The 14,574-nt window shown below is 37.6% G+C and overlaps 1 protein-coding gene and 1 non-coding gene across 5 annotated transcripts in view; one reads left to right on the top strand and one right to left on the bottom strand.

Moving 5' to 3' along the window:
- CTNNA2 (catenin alpha 2) overlaps nt 1-14,574 on the bottom strand; it is a 1,139,443-nt gene that overhangs the window by 1,008,797 nt on the left and 116,072 nt on the right. The window lies entirely within an intron of this gene.
- On the top strand, nt 104-205 carry LOC119472431. The gene has a single exon (XR_005201581.1). It is a non-coding gene; the product is annotated as a U6 spliceosomal RNA (small nuclear RNA).

Below are 14,574 nucleotides of genomic sequence, written 5' to 3'. Positions count from 1 at the left end.
TCCTCATCCCACAACAATCTGGCTTCTGCCCTTGCCATTCCACTGAAATTAGCCTTGTAAAATTATAAATGATCGTCTAGTTACTTAATTCAATGGACATCATGTGATTTCCCAGCTTATATACTAAAATTAGAAAGATGTGGAGAAGATTATCATGGTCTCGGGCAAGAATGACAAGCAAATTTATGCAGCATCCAATATTTTTATGGTATGAACTCATTTTGTTATATATAGACATATATCTGGATATAAAGAATACATTTGCATAGAGAAAAAAGTCTGGAAAGATATACATCAAAATTTTAACAGTAGTTATGCTGGGCAGTGGGTTTAGGGTGATTCTTAAATTATAAAAAATTATATATATTTTTCACCACTCTCTCTCTCTCTCTCTCTCTCTATATATATATATATATATATATATATATGTACACATATTCTACTTATATAATGATCACACAATCCTTATCTAAATAAAAAAATCAATAAATATATCATCTCAAAATACCCAGGGGCCTCTTTTAAAATCTTATCTTATTTGATAACACAGAAATATTTGGCAATATTGTTGTTTCTTTTGTTTCAATACCACCACACTTTCCTGATCTTCTTGTACCCTCTCAACATCTTCTTCTTAGTCCTCTTTGTACCCTCTTCTAGACCCATGCCCTTCATGTTTCTGCTTTGAACTCCATCACTATATCTCATTTCTCTCTGCTCTAGTGCTTTTGTGGTCTCATTCATGTCAATGTCTTACTTTAGGCTGAAAACTCCCACATCTACTTCTTTAGCTCAGAGCTCCTTCCTGGGTTCCAGCCTCCTATGCACAATGATTTACTAGGATTCCAAGCACTTCAAGATGAACAGGCTTAAAAGTGAACTCATCTTTCTACAACATTGGCCCCACTCCTATAGTCCTATATCAATGAATAGAACTATCATGTATCAAGCCCTGTCAGAAATGCAGGAGTCATTTTTAATTCTTTTCCTTTCTCTTACCTCCTACAATAAAAAGTTCAAGTCTGATAAATTCTATCAGCACCTGTTTCACAACCATCTCTTCTTTCTCTCTCCACCACCTCTGCCTTAATCAAGGCTTTTGGCATTTCTTTATTAGATTATTGAAACAGACTCTTGATTGGTCTTGTTGACTTCAGTCTTACCCCCTCTAATCCATTCTTTATCCCACAGCCATAACGGTTTTCACAAACATGAATGACATAATGTCACTGTCCCGTTGAATAGCCTCTGATGACTCCCACTGCCTAAGAATAAAGTTCTAATTATATTAACTGTCCCCAAGTACAGTCCCATTACTCAGCATTTGCCAATCGTGCATCTTAAGTCTTCATGAACTCCAGACCCAGTGAACTGCTAGCTGTTCTCCAAACATTCCATATTCTCCAATTTCTCAAATACTTTTCTTGTGTCATTCCTTCTAAGCCTTTCCTTGTGTCATTCCTTCCATAGGCCAGTTTTATCCTTATTTTCTTTACTTGACTTATTTTGGTTATATTTTGAGACTCAACTCAGGAGTCACTTTTTGACCTGTTCAGTGCCACCTTTGGTCTTAGAGGACACCATGCTTCCCTCGATTGTGCCATACAACTTACTCTATTTTAATTGTTCAGCTCATTCTCTTTCACACTAGAATATTGAGATCCTTGAGGATGGAACAGTAAATTTTATGTTTTAAAATAAACACATAAGTAAATGATTGGCATTAAAGGAGCAGCCCCTTCCAAACTGAATGAATTATATGAGGGAGATGCCAAACAAGGTCTCCTGAACAAACCTATCCACAAAATAGTAGAGTATCAGTCTCCAAAAGTCACTACAATAAGTAGAGCTACATCTCAAGGTATTTGTTCAACCCCAAAACTGATAGCTTAAAGAGCTCAACATTCAGGAACAGCTCCAGGAGAAAAAACAGGATTGAGTCAGAGCCATCCCTACTGATAAGCATAAGGTCTCTTGCAGGCATTTTGCTGCAGGAATGCCATGATATAATTCAGGAAACAGCAAAACAAAGTGGGAAAACCAGCTTCTAGTTATATCTGTACCTCCCAGCCACCAAATTATTCTCTTGACAAATCACCTGCTTCATCTAAAATTATAGGGCAGCAAATTTATGCGCTTAAAAGAATCCATGGGTCTCCTGTATTTGCTTAGCACCAAAATAATTATACCATTTCAGTGAAAATGCTTTTCAGCAGATTATTTTCAACACTTTTAATATAAACCAGAGTCTATACTAACTATGTGTGATTAGCAGGGGCATGTTTGAGAGGTTCCTTAAGGACTGCTAAGTGACGTTTGTTAACCTGTTAACCAAGTTCAAACACCATCTGTCATTCATATACTGGTTTTACTGACCTCTCAGCAGGAGAGCAAAGGCTCTGCGATGGTTCTTCAATAATTGAGGCAGATGACCTGTCATCAGTGGGTGGAATGTTGGTCTACACTCCTCCCTCTCCTCTGGCCAAAGATAGGTAGAATGAAACATCCTTTTGACTAGTTGGGAAACAGAGGGAAACAAATAGACTCAAATGCCATCTAGGACAGAATTATGTTTCAGTGCAATTTAGTTAACATGGAAAACACTGCATCTCACAGACCTTTCTTCACTCACCTCTCAAAGCCTCCTGCTCTTTCTTACCCATGTAATCATGACTCATTCAAATATTGGTCATCTACAGGTATGGGTTAAGGCTGAATCTCTCTCTCCAGGCTAAGGAAGGGAATCGAAAATATCCTATGTAAAATATGTGGGATCATTTCCTTTTTCCATTTCTTAGTTCAGGTTTGGAGATGCAGCCAAACAAGATCTGATAGCAACTCAGCTGGAGACTTCTGGGCAAGGTTTTCCTGGAATATATGGACATGTCCTTCTCCCCTGTGCTCTGCTGCAGCGAGGCATGACACTGTTGCATCTATCTGTGACTATGAGGGAAGATAATGACAACAACTGAGGATAACAGAGTAGAGGATGGAAAGCACTTAGGTCTCTTATGACAATCACACATTAAATTAGCCAAGACTGAAACCACTCTATCTTTAGAAACAGCAGATATGATTTCATATTATTTGCAGCCCAAAACTCCCTAATTATCATAATACTACCAAATAGTATTCTTTGTGTTCAGATTGGTAGACTTGTGGTACTTACGAAGGGACTGGCAAACTACAGCCTACAGTGCAAATCTGCCCAGCACATGCTTTTGTAAATAAAGTCTGTATTGGAACACAGCTACTCTTTCTCATGTCATCTATATGCGAGTTGCCTTTTCACCACAATAGCCAAGTTGAGTAACCGAGACAGAGACTGTATAGCCCACACATATGAAGTATTTATTATCCACCTCCACAGAAAAATGTTGCTGGTCCCTATTCTATATCAATGGATTTCAGGCAAGGGATGTATTACTTACAAAATATTTTCCAGGGGCCATTTTGGATGTCCCAGTCATTGTGAAGTGATTAAAAGGCCAGCGTTGTTTAATGTAGTGCAATGTTAAAATCCCACATAACAATGATATTCTCTCTCAAAATACCAACAGCGATCCTACTGAGAAATACTACTCATAGTCAGTATAAGAACCTATAACATAACCTGGGCGTTGGGCCATGTGAATTGTTTTTCTCATTATACCTACCACCATGGCAACTGAAGGTCTGGTAGATTTACTAGAATACGTAAATGGCAATCGAGAAGTATTGCACTAAAAATAGGATGGCTCCTTATTAGCTATTTGTTAATAAAGGGAAGAAACATATTTAAGAAATATATTTACTGTTACTTTAGAGGATATTTTCTTTCATTAAAATTTTCTGGTTTGGGGTTTATTTAGACAAACTGAATATTCCAAGTTCTGTTCCAAAATACAAGTCTTTTATGCACATAATTTTTACCAAGGAATATTTTATATTATATTCATGCATTTTAAGTGTTTCTTACTTTCAATTTTACAGAATGATCATAATTTCTTTGGAGTTCTTTTTATGTTAAGCAGTATTTATAAATAATGATAATTATTCTAATTTCTGCTTCAATAAAAAGACCTTAAAATATTTTATTGGAACGAACTAAATTATCATCACTATGGGAGCTGGATTTGAAAGAAAGACAAAACATATGCATCTAAAACCACTGAACTGTTTCACAATCAAAAAATATATACCCTTAAATATTTAGTCTGCTAAAATATATGGAAATTACAGGGATTTTAAAGTATGTGAATTGTCTTCATATAATAATTTAAGGAATATAAAACAAATCTATTCTCAGTGGAATAAACCGTAAGTCCAAAAAGTCACAAATCACGTAGAACTGTTACTTTCATAGAGAGATGACAATACTAATAACCATGAAAGCCAGGGCGAGTCATGCTTCAGTAACACGGTGGGGTGCAGGAGCAAGTGGTTTGGTCCTTTAGAAAATAACTTAATGTCACTTCAGATTTTCAGATTGTAACTATTTACTTTTTTTTGCTTTAAAGAGTATACGTCATGATAAGAGGAAGACATTTGGGTGCTCTAAACTTTGTGTTGCAAATATTATTCCAGTTTATTAAATCTGTTTTTGTATACTGAGAGTTAGAATTTCTTGTAACTGTATAGAACAAAACCACTTAAAATTCTCCTTAACATTAAAGAAAGACATGCCCCCAACTCCTCTGTCTAAAATGTGTATACCACATATATAGATAACAATGAGTATGTAACAACCCCCTGGCTATTCAGCAAACAATACTGAGGTACTGCTATCTGGGAGACACGTAGTGGTTTATTGACACTGGGCAGTGTCAAAGTTCTTTTAGCACAGGCCCCAAGTATAAGCGATGCTATACATATAAAAATGAGTGTAAAATATTCCTCAGTTGGGTATACAGAGCACTGAGTATAGAGAGCAAGTCTCTGGCAGAGAGGGCACATGTAGGACTACACACCCAAGTAGACAGCTATTTGATTCGACAGACAGATAAAAGCAAAATCAGTGGTTACCATGTAAGGCATTCAACATTATGAGCGCAGTGCACAGAAGGAAGAAAAGCCTCCAGAATGACTGTGCTTAGAGAAAATGCTGAGCAAATATACTTGAGAAACTCTAGGACTTGATAAAATAAAGGCAACAGAAAAAAAATTCTGCCATGGGGCACATAAAACAGGATCCTGTGATCCATGAGAAAAGAAGTCAGGAAGATAGACTTCACAACAAAGGTTTCAATCAGGTTTCAGTGAGGAAGAAGTAGAAATCGCCATCTAAATATACTACAGATTTTTCATGCGTTATCTATGTATGCATGCAATAAAATGTACCATATTCTCAGTTTAGAGCACAAACTCCGTCATTTCCAAAATACAACTATGTTGGTTGTGGAAATATGTTGAAGGCCCACCCATACGGCACTGTTTAATGTGTGTGTCTGGAACTGATGTCTCCTACATCACCATCACAGTCAAGGTTCTAATGCCCAAAGGAGTAAAAGATACATCAACGGCATCACTTTACAATAAGACTTGGAATTACACAAAATAATTCACAATACTTAGAAAATAATTTTAAAATACAAACAAACAAAAAGAAGTTATCCCAAATTCTGCTTTTAGCACTTTGAGTATTTTATGCTATACTACTTGTTTCTGTGTCTTACACTATGTATATTGAAAGTTTTTCTTTATAATTGGGACCAAAGTACATACTGTCTTAAATAACCTGGGTTTTTTTCATCTCTTTTACATAGATCAGTTTTCAATGTCAATGTGCGTTTCTGTGTAAAAATATAGCTGCATGATAGACTATTAATATTTAATTTTCCTGCCCAATTCTCTGATAGTCTCCCACTGTTTTAAATGTTCTTGGAATTTGATTCATAGAGGTGCCTGAGTAACAACACAAAGATGTCAATGCCATTAAAAGAAGTTCTATTACTCACAGTTAGAAACTCTGGTTACTCACAGTCCCCAACAGGTGGGGGCATGCTATGCCCTCTCTTTCGGTGCCACGTCAGAAGCACCTAGGTGAGTGAAGGAGGTAGCAAGGGGACAGCGGGCCCCAGGGTCTATACCGTGGTACTGCAGGAAGGAGTGAGTGGTAAAGCAGGGTAGGCAAGTGTGAGCAAGGTTAAGATTGGACAATCTGAATACTTTCAGCAGGCTCTGAGCTGTAGAGTTGATCCTTAGTTGTCTGACACCTAGCCCTGGGATGATACAGGGCAGCAGAAGTATTGGCTTAGTGTGTGAGAGTTAGATAAAGGAGCTGGCTGCTGTGACTAGGATGTGGGCTTTGGATTTGTTGGTTTGCAAGTGAAAAGTGTGCACCCAGGCAAGTTGTTTGCTACCTTTGGGAATCTGCTAGCTCTGGAGAGACAGTCTCTCCAGGTTTAGCAAGGCATAAAGGTCTCAAGACATCACAAAATTCAGAAAATTTAAAAAAAAACATGGTTAATACACCCATATAGACAGCTGCTCAAGGAGCTTCCCTTCAGCATCTTTCCTCCCTCTCCCATCTGTCAAGACACTGAGATCATCAATGCCTACAGCACCTGGCTCCCACTCTTCCTTACCCCATCTTCTGGTATTATTCCTGTTGATCTCAGCATCCTTGTGTCTGAACATCTGACACCTCAAACTTTCCTTTCATCTAAGCCACACATTCCCATAACCACACTCAGGGCCTGCTAATCACCAGAATCAGCACCACATCTAGAGAGCAGTGCTTGGGATCATGATGGCAAAGGTGGAACTGCACAGAATTTTTTAAATAATTAATCCACTCAAAGCTAGGTCCTACTAATATTTAAAAAAAGATGGTTAATACGTGGCCAAGATCAAAAAGCTTGAAAGAGCATCATTACAGGTTTGGGAAACAGGTACTCTTTATCCTTCTTTATATTCTTTATAAACAGCTGCTTTGAAGGTAGGTTGGCACCTTCAGATGCAATTTTATATTAACCATTAAAACATGATATTTTCATATCTTTTAACTCAGAAATTCAACTCCCAGCAATTTATCTTGCTGATAAAACTTGGAGAAAAATTATCCTCACAATATTTGGGAAACCACAAGAGCGCCAATATGGCTGGCATAGTGGAAGCAGGGAGGGGAAGAGATGGAAATGGAGAGCTGGGAAGGAGACAGGAGGTCTCAAAAGACCTAGAAAAGACCTGGACTTTATTCTTGGTGTTAACAGGAAACAAATGTGGAGTTTGCAGTGGTAGAGCTAAATAATCAATTGGCTTACATCAATTTTTATCTTGTCCTCCCCAGTGCACAGCGCTACTCCAAAGGCAGAATTGTTAAGGTTTCTGAAAAACTGACTAAAGGGTCAGAGCTGCACAGAGCGGTGAAGAGAAAGGAAAGAGGACACAGCTTCTGCCCGTGAAACAAGAGTCACAGGTCATGAAAAAAGTCTAAAAGGCCAGGAGTAATGTGACCTTAAGAAAATAAAATTAATAAAGAAACTGTAAGCCAGAGGCTGTCTTAAAGCTACGGGCGAAAAATTCCATTAAAGAACAATACTTTAACCACAAATTAAGTGATATTTATGGCTGAAATTAGAAATAAACAGGAATCATCTGAATTGCTTCTATGGAGCAAAAATTAATTCAATTAGGACCATATACTTAAATGTTATTATTATTTTTTTACTTTCTTTTTTTTTTAAATTGTACTTTAGGTTCTGGGGTACATGTGAAGATCATGCAAAATTTTTGCATAGGTACATACATGGCAAGGTGGTTTGCTGCCTCCATCCCCCTCTCACCCACATCTGGCATTTCTCTCCCCATATTATCCCTCCCCAATCCCCTGACCCCCTGCTGTCCCTTCCCTAGTCCCTCCTAGCTGTCCCCTGTGTGTGATGTTCCCCTCCCTGTGTCCATGTGTTCTGATTGTTCAACACCTGCCTATGAGTGAGAACATGTGGTGTTTGATTTTCTGTTCTTGTGTCGTTTTGCTGAGAATGATGGTTTACAGATTCATCCATGTCCCTACAAAGGACGTGAACTCATCATTTTTTATGGCTGCATAGTATTCCATGGTGTATATGTGCCACATTTTCCTTGTCTAGTCTATCATTGATGGGCATTTGGAATTTTCTAAAAGTATTAATATTTACCTATCCTATACGATTTTTACAAAGAAAAAATGTTGTTGCTCTACAACTGACAACGGAATATTGAAGCAACTTCACCCATTTTTATTTTTTATTTTTTTGAGACAGAGTCATTCTGTTGCCCAGGCTGGAATGCAGTGGCTTGATCTTGGCTCACTGTAACCTCCACCTCCCATGTTCAGGCAATTCTCCTGCCTGAGCCTCCTGAGCAGCTGGGATTACAGGCACCCGCCACCATTGCTGGACATTTTTTGTATTTTTAGTAGATACCAGGTTTCATCATGTTGGCCAGGCTGGTCTGGAACTCCTAACTTCAAGCAATCTACCTGACTTGGCCTCCCAACGTGCTGGAATTACAGGCATGAGCTACTGCACCCAGGCAACGTCACCAATTTTTTAATGTGAATGTTTAAATATATGTTTCTGGAATAGGAAAAATCTAGGTCAAACTACCAATTAATTTCCACAACACTTTTTCAAGAATGACTAAAAATCGTGAACATGTTTTTTTAAATAAATGGACTATCTATACCTATACGTACACTATAAAATATATATTCAATCTGTTGTCCAAAGAATTAATCATTCCACATTACAACACTCTTATGAGCTGGAACACTGTCAAGGCTATTCAAAGAACAGTATATTTCCCCTCATTAAATAAAATATCTGTTTTGAAAAGTATATTTTTAAGGCATCAAATATCAAAAACCTTGGACAAATAATATTAACCTTTTCACAATGTGTAGTCAAACACTAACAAAACTGACAACAGGCTCCAATAATAAATCATCAATTGAATATTTTGGAACCAGGTTTTACTTATGTGAAAAATTTCTAAATCGTTTGAAGCACAAAAGATTAACTATAAAAGTACACTATAGTAGAATTCCATTTGAATATCAACCACAGAAAGTTTTAATAGAGATGCACTATGATATTACACGGGAGATAGACCATATGTTTATGAAGACAGAATTGAATTTGTGTTGTATTTTCAGTGATGTTATAATGGGGCCCGAAATAGTGAAGTTGCACTTTATCTGTTCTACCGGATCTGTCACGCAGGACAGGAAATCTGCTATGAGGGGGAGGCAGCAGGCAGCACTGAGCTGGGTATTTACAGGATGACAATCATCCCACAGACCTCCCTTAAAGTAGCTCTAAGAACATGGATGCCAACCCCTTCATGGCACATTTCAAACAGCTCTTGGAGCTTCTTCGTTCCCTGGATTCGTACGCTAACTTGTTTTACGGTTTGTAGCAAAATAGAAATAACTGAAGAAGCATAGGCTTTTAGAGTTGGAAGAAACCTGGTTCTTTGACGCAACACATTCTTTATTTGATGGCAAAACGATCTACATCATTAGAGGCAAGTCTGTAGCACTTGCCTTCATGTTTGGGTGCTGATCTCATGAGATGATAACGCTGAAATGCATTCCCAGAGTTGTCACCCACAAAGCTTTTGGTTTCAGAAGCTGTCTTGAGGAGAAGCAGTCATTTAAGAGGTGAGACCTAGGGATAGGCAATCTTAGAAAACCAGAATCTAACCTTACATCTTTATCAGAGCCCCAATAGATGCTCAGGACCTCAGGAAAAATTATTAAATATTATAAAATTTTACTGATATAATATTTCCCTAAGTCTTAGGGGAAAATTGTTTACTTTATTAGTCTCCATGTTCCAATCTCCCTGCCCTCACCTCAGACCTCTCCAGGATAACCCACCACACCAGGTCCAGAGCAACCATCCTAAAATATAACACATACTGTCACCCTACCTGAAATCCTTCAGCAATTCCTCCTATCTCACAATGCTGTTCAGTATCCAGCCCTGTTTAGCTTTTCAGATTCATATTCATTTCCCAAATCTTTCCCATGTCTTCTGGACTTCACACACACACACACACACACACACACACACGCACACTTATATATATACATGCACGCATACACACACACACACACACACTCACTCTCTCTCTCTCTCTCTAATCATCTTACCATTCCTAGCGTGTTTTTGACAAAAAGAACTACATATACCCAGGATTAGTAAAATTTGCACAGAGCCAGTTCAAGAAGTTCTGAAAGGTCTCACTATCAGAGTGGTGAAGGGAGTGGTGAGATTTCAGGCTAATGGTACAAACTTGGTTATTTTTCTCAAACTCATACCCCTCTCACTTCCCTATCCGGTAGGTCCCCTTTTCGGGCTAACCTGTAATTAGGGTTTAACATCAAAGTCACACATCCCTCATCCTGAAAAGCCTTGCCTGAAGCCCCTGTTCTGGGATCCCTGCTCCCTGATTGTGCTTTCTGTGTCTAAGAACAGAGCACATTCTATTACAGTTGAAGATACCAGGGCCACCTCAGAAGGCCACTTGCCGTGTTCTATTAAAATGCTGCTTGAAGAATTGATTCCTGGGATTAAACTTCTGGTTAACAGACAAAAAAGTTAAGGTAGCTTTCACAGGAGATTTGTTTTCCCACGATTTAATCAAAATAGATGAAGTTGAAAATATTCAAATGTCCCTCCTAACATGCACCGACAACCACCCATTCCCTCATTCCCCCAAGCAGAGCCAGAAAGAATACAGACCTAGTCCAAGAATCCCAGAAATCTCCAAGCCTGCCAGAGGGCCAAAGAGAAGTTTCTGTAGCTGGACATTTAACCCATCGACTAACTATCTACAAAGGGCAAATACCTACCTTGAGCTAAACATCATTCTTAATTTATCTATATCACAACACCAAGGAGGTAACTGGAGGGTTTATGATTGTTGTCACCCTAGGACCAAAGGCAAAGTATCAGCGTTGTCACTCTTGCCACTTGGCCCTGATGTATTTAGGCTCAGGAGCAAGAGACTCGATTCTGTCCAGTTCCTGGTCTTCTTGCTGCTTCTCCAGGCTCCTCTCCTCAGCATGTAAACACACCTGAGAAACTGGATGCTTCCACCACAGTGACTTTCAGGCTTTTTAATCTCCAACCCACAGTAAGAAATGCATTTTCCACTGTTTATCTGCACCCAAGGCATACAAACACGTATCCATATAATCGAAACAAAAGTTTCATAGTATCTACTTTTTCAGATGCTCTTTTCTATTATATTCTACCATTGTCCATTGGACTTCAGCATATTGATTTCCCAGCCCCTAAGACGACTCTACATTCTCAAACATTTATACTTTTTGTAGACATGTAAGTACCTCGTTTTAAACTATTAAGAGCCATAATCTTCCATTTCTCAATTATAGCAATTATCATATCACCATTAACTATTTGATTTAACAAAAATTGAGTTTCTATCACATGACAAAATGTGTTCTTGATCAGCCCCTCTCTTTACCTGTGTATCTCATTTTATAATATCCCTTCACCTGTACTAGGATCCAGCAACACCGAAGTACTTAATGTTCTTTCCTATCTTTTAAGTTTTTATTCAAAAAATGATGGAATATCTCCCCAAATACATCAGTTTGCACAATCATGCCAATCCTTCTGAACTTGGTTTCTTTGTCTTTTGTGTGCCTTCCCTGACACATCTATAATGAAATAGGGACTCCTGCTATGCTCTCAATGCAGTGTCACAAATTGCCACTAAGGGCGAAAAGTACGCTGTGCCATAATTATTTGTATACCTGGCTCTGGAGATAAGAACAAGGGACATGTTGCTGAGCCTGTGCCCAGACTGGGGCAGAAATCCCTTCCCCTACATCACACATACCCACACAGTTCTGCTCACAGTACTCTACACTTCTCACCAGAACTCATCTTATGTATTCTTTCCACATCTCTTTCTAGAGTATAAACTTTATAAGTACAGAAACGTCATTCCCATCAATTATTCTCACAGAGGTGCAGAAGTCAAAGCACAATAGATTTCAAGTCAATATTGATTGCATTAATTAATTAATTCACGCCCACCACCAAAAAGATGCTGGTGACTTAGCTTCTACAGGCCAGTCTTGAACCAGGAACATCTATTTGATTGCAATCCTCCCCCACATTACCTTTCCTAAAATATCTTCCAAATTACAGAGTGCTCCCTGAATTGCCCTTCTTTTCACATTTTCCAAACCTTTCTTCAACATCCTTTCATCAACTTCCCTCACCTGGTAAACATTCTTCAATTTTAATTACATGCTTATTGTGGGTGAGTCACAATCGAAGTAATTTTAGAAGGTGAGATATTTGCTAACTTAGAGAAAAAAAAAAGCCTAATGAAATTCAAATATCTTTCCTCGCTTATTATCCAAATTTACAGCTGTTTTCATAGCTCTACTTAATGAATACAGCTATTTTCATATCCAGCCGAATCCCCAATCTCTTTCTTGTTTCTGTTTAAAAAACTGTCTATCCTCCCTCAGAAATCAGGGAAAATCTTTTCTGTTTTTAAACTAGACTTGCCTAGAGCTTCTCTCATATTTGCTATGAAAGAAAAAAAAAACTGGGGAAGTTTCCCTGCAAAGTAGTAGAATGACAGTATAGAAAACAGAGAAAGAAAGAGATGTGGGCATGGGGAATGAGAGAGACTGTGTGGGGAAGAGAGAGAGAGATGTCTTCCATTGACTCAAGAATTCTTTAGCAATTGATTTAAGTCAAATTACAGAACTACTACTAAATATGAGTATGAGTATGAGTCTGAGACAGATTGGTTCAGTGGCAAAGCTCTAATAATTTTATTACAACATTTGAAACAAAGTAAAAATATAATAAAATGAATCTTCCAGCCATTTTATGTATTTTTCAACCTAAACTTATTTGCTTTTTCTTCCATTTACAATCATGAAAAATTCAAGTTCCTACCTAAAAATATTTATAGACTGTACACCTGCCTCTGATTTTTGTTGTATGCTTTCCTAAAATAGGGGATATGAATTACATGAGATTCCATGTCTATATTCTAACAATTTAAATAATTTTCCCAATCTCCATAGGGAATCTGGAAAGCACATATACAAAATTGAACTATGATCCATGTGATGATTATGAGACTTTCTGTATCAAATTCATGCAAATTGCAGCCTCATGTTATTTCAGAATGATACTCTCATCATCATTTACTTAGGGAAGAAATAGTTGGAGTGGGGTGGAAGAGACTCTTACAGGAGTCTAGCTCACAAATAGCTGATTAATGTGGCTGTTTCCTCTCCAAAATAACTGGTTAAAATTCTATCCGGGCTACTTGCCTTTATAGGTATATATGCTCAAGTCTATATGAATAACCCTGGCAAACCTCCTAGAAAATGCAAGTCACAACTGCACGCAAAATGATGAGCACAAATTTCTTCCCACCATCAGAAAACAGCAAATGACATATGCCAAGGTTCAAAACATCCTCTTTATAGAGAGTAGCTAACATCCCATTATTATCTCTAAAACAACCAAAGGCTTTTCATTGTAACAACAGCAAAGTACTGATAGACTATGATTCATCTATCTATTCATCAGACTATGAACATCTATCTCCTACAAACACCTCCTAAAAGGCTTATTTATTTCAAAACAATAAAAACCTATTAAGACAATTTTACGATGATATTTACTGAACTCCAGTGTCAGTCCCAGATGTTAGTCATCTGTTGGTGAGTTACAGAATTTGTGAGCAGTTAAAAACAGACGCTATTCTAAGAAAGGATAATGCTTTCTTAAAAACTAGTTTCCTTCTATTATTTAAAATACTATATTTCAGTCTTATATGTAAGTAGGAGTAGGAGTGAAATATCCTCTAAAGACTTGGCCACTGAAAATATCCATTATGGTCCTCCTACCAACCTCACTCCAACCTGCCACTCCCTGCTTCTAAAAGACTGGAAAAAAAGAACTCCAAGGCCAGAGGGAATGACTAAGCCATCAGGTAGAGAATATCTGGGTCTCTGAGTCACCCCTACCCATATGCAAACAGAAAGGGTTTGTTGAACTCTGCCTGCGTTGACATAAACTGAAGTGATGTGAGGTAGGGTTATTAAGCATTTAGTTTTCCCTAACTTAAAATACCAATTGAAAAATTATGTTTTCTTCTCATTGTTATTTGGATGAATATTTTTTTTTGCTAAGAGGAATGTTAAAAATGTCATTTATCAAATACCCATATTTTCATCCCAATTGAAAGAATCATAAAATAAATTATTCCTTTCTTTTAAGTGCTGCTACTTTATTCCAAGAAGTTCTTTATCTGTTCACTGCTTCAGAGTTTAATGCATCCAGCTTAAAAGGACTGAAAATTTTCAGCACATATAAAAGGACGAAATATAGAGGGAGATTTAATAAACAACAAAACAGGAAATGTAGGAAAATGGAAGAAATTCTGGACACTGGTTCATTAATCATTTCTTAAAGACTGATGTAGAGCCAGTCTTCAAATTCAGACTGAACTTTGGTGAAGATCAGAAACACTGAAAAAGACTTTGTCATTCTTAAGGAGCCATATTTGTTTGTTTTAACTTAAGCACATACTTTT

Source organism: Cebus imitator, unplaced genomic scaffold (genome assembly GCF_001604975.1).
Source record: "Cebus imitator isolate Cc_AM_T3 unplaced genomic scaffold, Cebus_imitator-1.0 Scaffold100, whole genome shotgun sequence".
Taxonomy (NCBI): Eukaryota; Metazoa; Chordata; class Mammalia; order Primates; family Cebidae; genus Cebus; species Cebus imitator.
Note: the sequence above shows the minus strand (reverse complement) of the source record. Positions and strands in the feature narration are given on the sequence as shown.